Here is a 14,903-nt window from a genome sequence, read left to right as displayed (position 1 = left end):
CTATGATTGCCTAGAGACACCCTTGATCATTACACCATTATCTTTCTTCTTATCAGCTATACACTCCAGACCATATTATTTCAGTGACACAGAAAAAAACCACAATTAGACTTTATACATTTTAAGCATGCATAGTACTGCTTAAGTGTGTATCTCAAGAGAAAATAATATTCATAGATGACTTAAACTAATAAATAAAACTGGTGTATCTCTGTAGTATAAAATAGCAATTCTTAAATTCTCTGCAGAGCAGTGGTATGTTATTTAAAACAGGTGGGTTTTTTTAAATGGAAAGCTTATTGTATAAAGTGAAGACTGCAGAAGCTATTTATGTCAACAGACTATTCCCTTACAGAAGTATTTGCCCAAGACAAAAAAACCAGCATCTCTGAACAGATGAGAACCTGCACAGCCATCAAGTTACTGGGATTTTGGTTTATCTCCACATATAAAGCGTATGATTCTGTATCACTTCCTAGTAAAGCGGCATTACTAAATTAGGGATGAATTCCATTTAACAAATTATATTCACCAGTCTATCACATCTAGAGTATGCCAGCATCTCTTCCCACACATACCAAGCTTAGCATAACCACATTAGCAAGAAATTACTTTTCTGGAGAAGGCACTATATTTTTCTGATTTTACATTACATCAAAATAAGCAATACTTTCAAATGATGGAAATAACCTCCACCAAAAGACATTACAAAGATCTTACTTAAGATAATATATAACAATAAGTAGCTTAAAGCTATAATGAAAGTTTAAATGTAACAGAAGTAAGAATAAATAAATGTTATGAAGTTCCCAGGTCTGGAATCACTCTGAGATTTCAGCCATCTCTGACACAGGAAGATTATATTACATTTGGTCAAAATAGAGTTTGTCAGAATGGTACTACTTATATTTGTTTTATATATAAGGATAGCAAGATTAAATAAAGAAAAAAAAATCAAATACAATAAACAGAATAGTAGAAGAAAATTATAAACCATTTTAAAAAACTGTAGCTGTCCAAACTAGCACAGACATACTTTATCAAAAAACTAAAACTGCAAAGAACCAGAACAGATAGTTCAATACGCTAATCTTCTTCCTTGTGAGATGGGTTCACCAGGCCAGACAAACCTATTCTTACAGAAAAGAAAATAAAACAAAACAAAAACAAACCAAACAACATTGAAAGAATCTTTTTCTGGAAAAAGGCAAAAAAAAAAAAAAGTCTAGTTTTTTCGGGGCAGGGAGTAATGGACAAGTAAACCCATAAGTTGAATCTGGCACTTAAACAATACAATGCATGAAAACAAACAAAAGCTTAACCTCTTCCTCTCCACGATTGTCTTACATTGACCTCTCTTTCTCTAAAACCTCAAAATAAAGAAAAAGGTCAAACGAGCAAGTTATACAACAATGACCGGCAATGCACATCTGCTCCTTTGTACCCCTTCCAGTCAGCAGCAGGTTATCAGAACGGCTGACTGCACTGCTATTTCTCTTTCTTCTGAGCTACCTACATGAGGAAATGTATTGGGAGGCTGGGTATGATAGAGCCATCAACCCTCTTCCAGGCAAACATTCCAAGGTTGCAAAGTTACTTCATATAAAACTAAATATGAATTACACAAATGTACAGCATAACTCTTGAATAAAGTAACCACTCTACCAACTTTCTTCTCCTTACAGACAAACCCTGAACTGATTTCAGTTTCTTAAATATAGGCAAAATTACAGTTTGTGCTTAAATCACACACTGAAGCATCTGCCTCAGACTGATATTCCCACCCTGCTGCCTCTCCCTTCAATTCTCAGTCAAAATAATTAGTCATTTCTGTGCACAAATATGGATTTTTTTTTTAAACCCTCTTACTGATTAAGACAGATCTGACTTTTTCTTCAACAAGTTTTTCTACCTCCCTGTTTTGGAGGAAGAAATTGAAATTTGGCAGAGAGAAGCACCTGCCTGAGAGCAAAAGTCCTGGTGGAGCTGTGATTAAGACAGGCTATGGGGAATGATAAACATGAATGGATAGGTAGGAAGGGCAGCTATATTAGCAAAGTGATGACTGGAGAAAGAGACAGACTGGAACTCCTGAAGAACTGCTAGAAGACAGAAAGATCACAGAAACAAGAACTCGGAATAACTGGAAGAAGCAGGCAGGCAGAAGCTGGGATCTTACCTAGTCACAACTAATTATCTGTACACATCACCACAGCACTGATTCCAACTATCTGTCACAAACACTTCTGACAACTCTGTCAACACAAGTATTTGTGGAACTATACTACGAAGTGAATCTACAAATAGGTCTGAGATGAAAATATCACCTTTTCTTTTTTCTTTTCAGATGGGTCCAGATGGAGAAATTTTTCCTGTGGGTCATATTAAAGGACAGCGTGCTGCAGCACAAGTGGGATCATGTGGCCAGAACCCAATGTGAAGATGTGAACTTTGTAACATGGTACCAGAGCCCTGGGAACAACAAGCTACATTCCACACTTCAGCACACCGCCTAGTACTGCTTCAATTTTAACGTACTAGAAAAATGCAAAAAAGGTTCAATTACTGTGACATCATTTAATACAAACTGCATTTTACATGAATAAAAAATAGTCAGGCAATAAAGTAACTGTTGTCTGATACAACTAACTTACCAAGAAAACTAAAAACAGACTACACAGATAACTTTCATGCCCCACTTCAAAAAAACCACACTTATCTTCACTAACTGGCCATCTCACCCCACCTACCCACTCCACTACATCATCCTAGGTGAAAGTCCCTCTCTAAACTATAACATGCTTCTCATGTGAAAGCACTCAGCTGCTAAATAGCTTTGCTGTTATCCAAGGAACATATCCTGTGTGGGATTACCAAAACATGCTACTAACATCTTTGAGATAAATTACACAGGGCCTTGAAAAGCTCATAAAATTAATTACACTAACTTGATTACAGTAACCACTTATCAAGACGTTATTCTAGCAGAATAGACTCCAATGGTATTTAACCTCTTAACCACAGCTAGAACACAGCTTCACACCAATAAACAGGAAAAATATTATTTGTTTCCTAATGAAGCTATTATTGCAATAAGCAGAAAATATCAGGCACAAAAAGATACTGCTTTTTTTTCCTACAGGTAGGCTGCAATTGTAAGGGCTCATGAAGTACTTAATAACCCTGCTGGCAGCTTACAGATGAAAAGGAAGTTGATAAACAGTGCTCCTTTTCTTTCTAAAAGTCCCCAGGATAAACCAGTTTGTTCATTTTTGTAGAATACTACACTGGAAATATCTACTTGGTCTGATTTATTTCAGAACAGTGACTGCAAACAGGCTACCCTACGAAGTACACTGTAATGTGCATATTGCATGAAATACTGTACAGAATATACTTTTACCCTAGATGATTTTCAGTCAAGGGCATGCATTTGAAACACGCCAATTAATATACTTTTTATATGCAAAATTACAGCATCAGCTACATAAGCCCCAGAAGGCTATCATAGTGACAAACACTGATGTACAAGATACAGCAGTACTACATACACACAACCAGGTATTCTGCATGGGTTATACTTAGAAGTGTAGTTACATGGGTACTAAGGCAAGTACCAACCCAGAGAGTTTGGAAAAAGGGAGCATGAGGTATGCAGTGCTTCCTGTAAAATATTTTGAATGTTGTATCCGAATTAAAATGGTTTTGTTCTCTTTTTTTTTAAGAAGAATGTCCCCTCTGTCCCCTAAGAAAACAAAAAAAAAAAAAGGGCAAGAAGGATGTTTTTCCAATTATCTCCATTAATGAAAAATGTTTTAACCACTTATTTTCCTCCTGATAACACTTTTGACTCAATCTAGGAAATAAGCACGTTATTCTATAAGCAGACCAGCAAAACTGTTACCCTATGGGCTGGACCTTTGTAGTCCTAAATGCAACCCAGTTCTGCCAGACATCCCACCTTACCTACAGCATTTTTAACACTTCACGTTCCTCTCTCAGCCATCTCCAAAACTCGAGGGTGGTGTGGCCAATTCCAATATAGACATGCACGGACTAGAGTGCCAGCAAACTGTGTATAGCAGGGAACTGCTGGGCTCAAACTGCAATCCTCCTTAGAAAGGCAACTCAAACTTTGATGAAGGCTGCAAGCTCTTTACACTTCTGAGATCTCCACCCCAGCTAAATTTAGGGGGGTTGCTAAGTTGGCCAAGAGGTTCAAATGCTACTCAGTGATAACGGTAAACAAATAGAGGGATACCTTCTTGGCTAAGCTAAAGAGGTGATCTAAATTATGGCTGTAAATGCTTAAAACACGTCCTGGACAGACTCCGGTGGGGGGAAATACAGAACTTTCCTGGCATCTATGAACAAAAGAAATGAAGTCTGTGACAGATACGCTGTGGTCCGGCTGTGTCTTCTCACCAGATGCATTTTTGAGGTCACAGAATTACAGGCATCCCTTACTTGATGCTGCAGGTATAATTGTACTACCATTCACTATGGAACCCAACAGATATATTCTTACATGCTAGGGGCTCTGGAAAGTAATGGACTAGTTTATATGACAAACTATGCTTTAACCTTGAATTTAAATACCATAGTCGCCTGCTACCACCAAATCATAGAATCAGTTAGGTTAGAAAAGACCCTTAAGATCTAGTCCCAACTGTAAATGACTTGTCTTATGTTGCTTTTTGATTACCAGTTATTTTTAAGAGCCTCAGCTCTTTTAAATGATCATGTGGCTGTGTTATGACTGACTTTGATATGTTAATTAAATTGTATGGTGCAACTGGCTTTGTTATACCCAGTCAAGTCTCCAGTGCACAAGCAGCAGAACAACACCTATTTTCTGGTGAAACAGTCTGAGATAGTGCTGCTGTTGAAATGTCTTACTGATATAACTCTATTATAGAACTTCAACATTGTTGCAGTTCTCAAAATAGTGATTTGTGGCAAAAAGACTCATCCCTACTTCTTGTTCCAGCCTTCCACGCAGGGTATTTTTGACTTTCATTCTCTCATTTTGCTGTTTGGTATAATACACAGCACAACTGTTAGCCACATTAAACCACACGATAGCTTTGCCTTTGCAGAGAGTCTTTCAAAGCAGTTTTGAGCATGTTCCTGTTCTGTGAGCTGTGTGTCAGCATCATCCACAGACAGAATAAGCCTGTTTCCCCAGGAGTGCCTGAAGCCACTTCTTGGGCATCCTGAAAGAACAGCAGACTATCAGCACTCACAAACAACATCTCAACAATTTATTCTTAGATTCTTTCCAAGTTCGGCTTTGCAACTGACACTGAGCTTGTTAAGCAGAGATTTCACACCATAACCACAGTTCTTCACTTTTCTTGTGACCACTGATAAATAATCTTTAGGCTTGCTCCACTTACATTTTTCATCTAGATGCAAGACTTGTTCATTAGTTTTGCAGTTTTTACAGCCCTTGGCACAGTAAAAACTCAGACCAGTCTGATTCATACTTTTTTAATCTTTAAAAGTCACAAATTAATTATCCTGAAAGACTGAGTCAGAAGAATAAAACTTTTCCCACAGTACAACTATGCATCAGCTGTTTTTTCTCCAGGTATCTTATTAACTTTCTGCACATACACATTTTATAGATTTTAAGTGCATTTCTAAGAATTTCTGAGATTTTACACTGTTAATCTAAACCCACCATTAACCTGTCAACACATTACTGAAATACGATTACAGTTTACCCTCTACGTGTTTTTCTTTTTGCTTCCTTTATTCAACTTGGTGATATAAGGAATAGCTGGGTATTCTGCTTTTATTATTATTGTTCTTCAGGGTTGTTTTGGTTTTTAATACTCAGTTTATTATTTCTTGCACCCACATGAGACAATTTACTTTCAAAACTATGCTCACTGTTCAAGCATAAAATGAAAGACTGCCTACAAAGTGAAAAATTCATTCTGATTCTATTATCCCTTCCCACTTGCTGAATAGTTTATCAAGCACTTTCTAAATATGTTCCATGCTCCAGATATTGAGATGTTACACTACATTTAGAGAGCAAAACAAACTTATCTACTGCTGCCTAAGCACATGAACATATCTGCCACCTATACACTCAGTTCCCTTTGTATGTTAATTTAGCATCCATTTTCAAAACTTTTTCCTCATTAATTCTTTCTCCTTATTGCTTTCAATTGTATCTTGGTAGTGGCAGAATAAATTCTTTGTGGTTTACTCAGAGCTCCCCCTTCTGCTTCACTTTTTATGACCTTGCCTATACACATTTTTCCAGGAACAAAGAGTGAACAAAAATAAAGATCCACGGTATTATCAGTGATGGAAAACTACTGCATAAACAATTATGCCTTTTCAACTACAATGTCATACATCTTTAAAATACTCAGTACTAGTAACCTAGGTATATACTTGCAGTTTTATCTACCCTAACAGAACATATGAGACTTCGAGGTTTTAAATAGCATCTAGCCTTTTCTCATTTGAATTTTCTGAAACTGAAGTGATTTCTGAGTTTCACTCTCTTAAGACGATAGAATTCATGACTACAGTAATATTTCACTAATTTTAGACTTCATCAGTTATCAATTCAAGAATACACTGCAAGCTATGACCCTGTTTTAATAAAATAACAATTAAGAGTATTTAATCTTTTCTATAAAAATAGGTGTCTGGCTATGGTATCTAAAATTCTTACTCAATTTTTTTCCCAAAATAGAAAGGAGATGCTCATCCTACCATTCCTTGTAATTACCCTGTAGCAGCAGCTAAAAGGACTGAAGAAACATAAAAAAGCTATTCAAGTTCCTGGTTCAGCCACTAGAGAATTCCTCAAAGCACAAGAACAAAGGAAAAAGAGAGAGCCACCATCTACCTTCAGCATATTTAATCACAGATTGAGGCAACAGGAAGGAGCTGCCAGAAGCTGGGTCAGAGAGTGTGAATTATATAGTTTCCATACCTACCCTAAGCAAACACGAGCAGATTGCCAGAGTTCAGTTTCCTAAATGGCCAACTCATCACAGCAGCATAAAATCTGCACTTGCAAGTAAATTCTTGCTCTCCACAGGCATGGGCTTTGCCTCTGAAATGCACACCAGATTGTCCACACGCTGTATCAAGTTATTTACTGTGCACTTATATAATGACTTACAGAAATACTATGTAAAATGGGTTTTTTTTTCCTGACTTTTATCCCTTCGAAACATCCAGTTTTACAGATCTGATCACTCCTTACAAGACCAAAGCCAACTTGACCAGTAGCTTTCTGAGACTGCCATAGACAGTTTGGAATCTTTACAGGATGAATTTGAAAATAATCGATAAAAGCAGTTACAAAGTTAGAAATCAGTTAATTAACTGTGACAGTCACATGTACATGTGCATTTTTAAAGATATCATGGAGAAGACTCTACATAGGGGTTTTTTTTAATAATAAATCACAGTTTCCCAGTGATGTCCTAAAAATGCCTTAATGACCCTTACTAAGCAACATTTTTTCAAACTATTCTAAGGAACTTAACAGTGCTTTGTCAAACCAAGTGCTGTGCTTATTCCTCACTTAGTACCTCTGAAGAGCTGACATCAAGTATTAAGTAAGGATTAACTTGACAAATGTAATTTACATGCCATCCATTAAACTGCTTAACCTTTTTAAAATACTATCAAAAAATAACTGATTGTCAGTTCTCTTAGGGAACATGTAAAATTTATTAACAAAAATATGAAATTATTCAGCTATGAATGACGGTGTTACACACAGCATAATGCCGTAGCCATAAAGAAAAATAAATACAGTAAGAATAGAGCCCCTAAGCAGCCTTTGCTAAATCTTGATTATACAAAGCTCTCATAACTCAATGATATATTATCTCTCCTAGGGCAATAAGCAATTAAACACATTCCTTTCTTGATAACAGGAGAAAAAAAATTATATATATAAAACCCCTATACTCTTAAAAATTACCTTCACCATATCTAGAAACACAGAAAATACTGAAATACAGTGACCATGCCCAGCATGGCAGACCCGAGGACATACCTTTGCTGTACACTCCCAGAATTAATGGCTATTTTATTTGGCTGATCACCTTGTTGTCTCGCACAGAGAAGCTGTCCCAAACCACTGACTATTCTTGTTGCCTTTTTCTGTACTAAGTCTAGCAGACAGATCAGTGTGGGATAATCATATTCAAAGCACGGCCTACGTATGTCATGGATTTTTACCACAGAATAGTAATGTTTTACATTATGACCCCTTTCTAATAATACTCAACATTATTTACTTTTTTTGACAGCTAGTGAAAACCAAGTTCATGTTTTTTACAGAAATGTCTATCAGAACACTTTTCTGAACAGTAATAGCTGATTTTAAGTCAGGGTTGGGGCTTTTTGCATAAAAATATTTTATTCTCCTGCGTTACCTGCATTTCTGAAAATTAGTTTTTGCTTCTATTTTATGACCCATTCGCTCAGTTTTGTGAGACCCTTCTACAACTCTGTCTCAAGACACTGGTGAAATCAAGAGTCACTGGATTTGTATTTTCTCTAGACTATTACTGGGGTAGAGGCATTTTTTCTGCAATCACTGAAACAAGTATTAAAACATTAGTACTCTGTAAGTATTTAACTGAAATTAACAACTCCGACTGTCTTCTAACATTTAGAGCACCTGTTTATTTTGACTGAAAATCCCCCTCTTAAATCAGGTGCCACCTAAGGTGTCCTCTACTTTCTTTCTGGAGTTCTGCATGCATACTGTCTGGATTAGCTTTGCTCAGTTGAGGAAAATGTTAAAAGCATTTTAAAATTCACTCTTAGTGGTAAGGGTGAACATGTCCATGTATTTAAACAGCTACTAAGGAAATAAAACTGTAAAATCCATGTGTGAGTTAGCAGAATCATGACTGAAAGTATGCCATCCCAGTCCAGGAACATATGTTGAAGGTTACATATTCCTTGACAATGAATGTTATGGACATCCAACGGCAAACACCTTTTTAAGTGACTGAACCCTCTCTTTCAGTAGTTGGCTTGATTTAGAAAGGTTTCCACTGTCATCCCAAGTGGGTAACTCTCATGAGGACCTCATCATTTTGCATCCTAATAACTGCAATGCTATTTTCTCTACCACTGCTCTACTTACATCCATTTAGATAGTTCTCCAAAGAGCATTTCCTTAGTTTATTGCTTTGTCCAAGGCACCACTTTCCCTGTATCTTTCTAACACAGCAAACAAAGCCACAACCATCTATCATCTCACTCCGTATCAACAGGGTTGATTCACAATCTGGTGAGCCTTCGATCATTCTCTCTTCAATTTTGCAACCAGACTTCCCAGGTGAGGTTTCGTTTTACTGTTAAGTGTTTTAATCTACAAAAAGGAGCAATCCCACTCCCCTGTTAAATCTCAGGCGCATCATCCTCATTTTTCCCATGCAGTTGCTTTAGTATTCAATCCGATCTCACAATGAGCTGATTTAGAAAATACAAACCCCTACAGAAGAGCCATTATTTTTCTGCTAGTTTAGCTCCCTAAACAGACCTACTGTAATGGCCAAATGAGCACAGGTGCTAGCGGAAAGCAGGGGTCACAACTATGTACTTTGGTGACAGATAGCTGTTGGATCAGGTTAGCTGTAATGTGACGCCTTACTCTCAGGCTCTGCCTTATGCGTTGTAAGTGTTAAAAAGCACAGTTACTTCTTTTAACTTGGAACTGTAATCTTCTGTGATGAAGACAAAAATATTTCATAACTGATGCACACGAAATATTTCAGTCATCTTGCTGTTTTCATCTGTCTGTATTTCCAAGCTATAACCTATATTAGACTGGAATTGTGAAGTCCTTGGGGGAAACATTCTTCATGCCTGCTTCTGCAAAGCAGGGGTCATAGCATCATTTGTTTTACTTTCCCTTCATTCTGTTTTACTGTTCACCCAAATATAAAACTGCTAAAATTCTATTGAAAATTTAACTGAAATCCAGTTGATGCAAGTCTTTACTGGCAGAACCTGAGGCGCAAAAAAACCCAACCACCCCCACAACACAAACAACAGACCTCCTGTGTTCTGATTTGTTACTGATTCAAACCCTCGGGCTCTTTCTGACATCTCATTTTGGAAAATATAGTCAGTGAAGGTCAAAAAGAAAGTTGCCCAGACTTCAACAGAACTTAATTTCTAAGTATAAGGAAAGCAAACTTTTGTTTCAAAGCAGTAGCAAGAGCTGATCAACTAGGGAAGCTCTAAGTATAGCCCACGGGTAGCAAAGGACACATTTAAGGGAGGGTAAGCAAACCAGACTTAAATTCTAACTCACGCACTTCTGCAAATCAGGCCAACTGACAGAACGGGTAGGATGAGAAGAAATGTCCACATGATTATTTGGTACAAGTCATGCAACAAAGCTACAGTGACACATGAATCAAAACTGAAAATGGTACCAAGTATATTACACAGTAAGCCTATCCAGAGCTCTACTGTTTCTCAACAGACTTTCTGGGATGATTTCTTTGGGAGAATTTCTTGGGCCAAGTAAATACAGGCATACAACAACATAATAGGAGTTTTTTAAAAAGACAGTTGATCTAACTGAAAATAATTAAATTATGAGCTCTACCCTAAGAGCAGGACACAAATGTCTGATCACAAGACTTACCTCTTAAGTGGAAAATCAATGAGACGCGAGTCATGCTGGATAAAGTGACAATAACTGGCCTGCCTTTACCTCCATATCCCTGCAGAAGATTCCCTCTCTACATTCAGAATTTCAAGAGGAGAAAACACTAACAAGAAATGAATTACCTATATTGTTGGTGTGGGGTTCTTTTGAGGCCTACTCATAAAACAACAGCCACAAAACACTAACTAGATCTTAACATCCAGAAATCTGTTCCTTTACACTTCCACACTTGGATAATTTGAATGGTCCTGACAGTAAAGTGTGCTCCATGAAGAAATCCATTTATGAGAATGAAATACAGAGGATACTTGAGGATTTGCAGAAATCTCTTTGGTTCAACAACAACTAAGACCTTCAAACTACATGTCAAGAGCCACACTGAGATAAAACCTAGCATCTAAAACATCTTTAAATGAACCGTGAAGTAGGAAAAGAAATCTGAATAGGACACATTTCACCTTGGGGAGGGCGAGTGAGGAAATGAGGGAGCTTTATTTGCACTAGGACATCATACCAACAGTAAACGTTTCTCACTGTCCTTTACAGCAGTGGCTGAGATGGCAGCTATGTGAAAAACCTTTTCCGTCTGAAGTATCTTAGGAATCCTCTTAACAAAGGATCAGTGGATTCCCAATTATGCGATCCAGAGAAATTCTCAGCTGACCTCACTGAAAAGAAATGAGATAACTACACTTTGTTCTGTTAGAAACCACTTCCTCACAGATGGATTATAAAACTACACAAGCATACATGAGAAGTAATTGCATTACTGTGGCCTCCACAATGATACTGTGAATGATTTTTTCAGCCTTTCTGCATTTTAAGCAATGCACTGGATAAAGCAGAATTTCCAGAAAACTGACACAATAAACACTATGATTCTGCTAAAACCAGTAAACTAGTTAAAAGAAAAAATCATAAGCTGTAGTGGATTCTATTTTGCCTATTATTCCAGGGCAAAATAAATTAAAAATATACCGGACAGTTGCAGACTGAGGATTTAAAAGAACTGGAACATGTGGTTAGCTCCCTTCTTTTGTGAAGGTGTGCTTTTGAGGAAATGCCCAAAGAACAGAGCTGGCAGCACTGCCATGCACAGAAACATTGTCAAATCTTTTCAAGTGACAATTTACACAGAGTAGTTACTAACAAAAGCAATATAATCCTGTGTACCTAACCAGTAAAATTCACTGTTAGCTATGCTCTGACTTTCAGAGACATGTTACAGAGAAAGCACAAGTAAATTAAAAGAAGGTAGTGGGTGGAAGACAAGACATATATCAATATATCCTAACTTCAGAATTATTAATAAAATGCAGTTTTTGAAGTTGCCAAAGAAATTTAATACACTTGGAAACAAAGGCAAACAAACCCTAGCATCTCTTGCAATGTTAACAGATTCCCACTCCAATTCTTTTAGTGTGTCCCTGCCTATACATTCTCCCAGTCCACTCTGCAAGAAACACTTCTCCAAACTCCAGGTTAAAACGGCCTTTTTCAGACAGTTGTGTTCAACAATTTCCTCTCAGCCACAGCTGAGAGCTTAGAGAATAGGTACATCTGTCTCTGCCTAAGACTTAAGCCTTTGTGCCCTTACTGCATGAGATACTGTGACCCTTTTATAATACTCCACAAAAAAGCCTCTGTACTGCAGTGAAACATATAAGGAAAATCCCTGGAAGACTTAAAATATTTGAGGAAAGGAACAAATTACTTTTCTGACAATATTCTACTACAGCAAACACCGTTTGCTTTCTTCCTTTATTGATTTTTAGAAACAGGATTCTCATGAACGGCTTTGAAATCACATTTATTTAACTGAAATAAAGTATACAAAACCGTTAAGAATTAACTTCCACCATATCCTGCTGCTTTTGCAAGCACACGTAGCAAACATTGCATCAGGATCTAAACTCAGTGCCATGTCAGTTACCAACACTGCTTCCCACTGCTTTAGTGACCAATTTCACATCAACTGCACCAAACAGAATAACGACAGCCTGTGAGGTTCAAGTATATATAAGGTTTCATCCACATGATTGGTGAGATGGAAAAATGCCCTCAAAGCCTAATTACAATTAGGCAGTAATGGACTGAAAGCATTCTTTATCTAAATCCTCCACAGTCTTTTTAAACGTTGAGAATGTGATAGAATTTGTTTCACTTTAACTTTTTTCCCAATTACAGAGTACATACACATGTGATACGGAGCCTGTCCTTCATTCGGCATTAAGCCCCAGGCAGCTTTGTCAAATTTCAAAAATCAGAAAAACTTGAACAATGTCACCTGGAATATAGGCAGTTGATTTTGAATAGATAAAGTGCACAATAATTAATTAAACTGAATTTGATTCAAAACACAGTTTTATCAAATTGTCCCATACTCTTAACCCTAAAAAGATTTAACAACTCGTTTGTGTCAAGGTTAGTTCTTTTAATTTAATCCAATAGTTTAAAATTACCTAAAAAATCTCAAATGAGATATTTTGTTTGAAACTAGTATATCTAGTAGAAAGGATACATTTCTATTCAGGTTTTTCCATATTGTGACTATAACACAGCAATGAACATGAAAGACTGAAATCTACTTCTGATTCACGGAACACAAACCGATTTTAAATAACATCATATTTATATATCAAACTGTCCAGGAACATGAAGTTACTTTATAAGTTATGATTATCTCTTGAAGTACGTCTCTCAGGTAATAACTGTTATCTCTATTTTACAGAAAGAAGGTGAAGTTGCATCATTTGCTCTGTTTCAGAGCCTGGAATGCACCTGATTCCCTGGCTCCCTGGATTTAATCTTTTGAACTTTGCTTCTCTTCAACGAACCCTTCTGAAGGACTTTGAGTCTGGCCCAGTTTATTTCTACTGAATCATAAAAAACATATAAAGGTAAGTCAAAGATATTACATCTACAGTGAAGACTCTATTGAAGTTATTTTCAAGATGACATTACAAAAGGCTTTAATAAATACTTCATAAAAAACCTAAATCTTAGAAACTGTCAGGTCACTTATTTTTTTTAATATATCATGGCCATTAAAATTGCGAAAATCATAAACATGTGGAGAGACCTAATGCTGACAAGTCAACCTACTTCCTGTGCCAAGGACATCCAACTATACCTGAATCTCCTCTAAAAGAAGGTTATTTAACCTCTTCTACAGCACTTTCAGCAACAGATATCCCATTACCTCCCCCAGATATTTAACCCTGTGATTATCTATCCACAGAACTGCAAAGTTTCTTCTAACATTGAAATCTCCTTTTGTGCTCTTCAGAACCATTATTTCTTACCCTACCTACAGAGAACAGTTTATTACATTCTTCTCTGTAGCAATTGTTACTGTATTTTAAGCCTATTATTGTGTCTCCCCATCTCTGCTGTAGACTGAACAAGTGCAATTCTTTCAGTCCTTCCTCAGAGGTCATTATTGCAACTCTTCTCTAAATACTCTTCAATTGACCCAAAACTATTTTAAACGGAGTAACAAAAAATGGACACGGTACATCATCTGAGGCCTTACACCGAGAAGAATTTCATATCTTACATGCACCAACAATCCTGTTCATATATCCCAATGAGACTTGGTTTTTTATAGAACCGTCATGACTGCTTTGTGTTCATTTTGTGATACAGCTGCTTATTTACACAACTGTCACCCAGCCAGTTGTTTCTCATATTTACGTTTGCTGTTGCTAACTGAACATATTATTTTGTGTTTCTCTTTACAGAACTGCGTCCCATATAGTTCACATCATTCATCCAATTTGTCAAGACCATTTTATACTCTAGTGCTTGTATTCCTTCCCAGGTTCATACTGTCCAGGCAGTTACTAAATCTGCTTTGGTGTCTCATACAGGTCACAAACTGAAAGACTAAACAGGATTAAATTCAGAAAATACACGGGCACAGTTACACTCAATGCATGCCATCAATTTGAAATGTCCTTAGAGCATGTAATTAATAAGTAACTAACCAGCATGGTACATGTTCTCTGACGGTATCTATTTTTAGCGTTTAAAGATTCTTTAGCTGTGGAGATTAAATTCCTAACTTCGACACTACTGTATAGGCAGAGTATCTTTCAAACACAAATACAGAGAGGAGGCTCTACTATTCTCCTCCCCCTTTAATGTATTTGTATGTGGCCCAGTAACCCAGCTGCATCCCTCCTCCAACTTTGAATTCGGGCTATATCCCTGT

General features: G+C 36.9%; 1 protein-coding gene across 8 annotated transcripts in view; it reads right to left on the bottom strand.

The window, feature by feature from the left end:
• The window catches only part of ZZZ3 (zinc finger ZZ-type containing 3), a 56,738-nt gene that overhangs the window by 36,021 nt on the left and 5,814 nt on the right, over positions 1–14,903 (bottom strand). The window lies entirely within an intron of this gene.

The sequence above is a fragment of the Columba livia genome, chromosome 8 (assembly GCF_036013475.1).
Source record: "Columba livia isolate bColLiv1 breed racing homer chromosome 8, bColLiv1.pat.W.v2, whole genome shotgun sequence".
Lineage (NCBI taxonomy): Eukaryota > Metazoa > Chordata > Aves > Columbiformes > Columbidae > Columba > Columba livia.
This window is presented reverse-complemented; position numbering and strand designations above follow the sequence as displayed.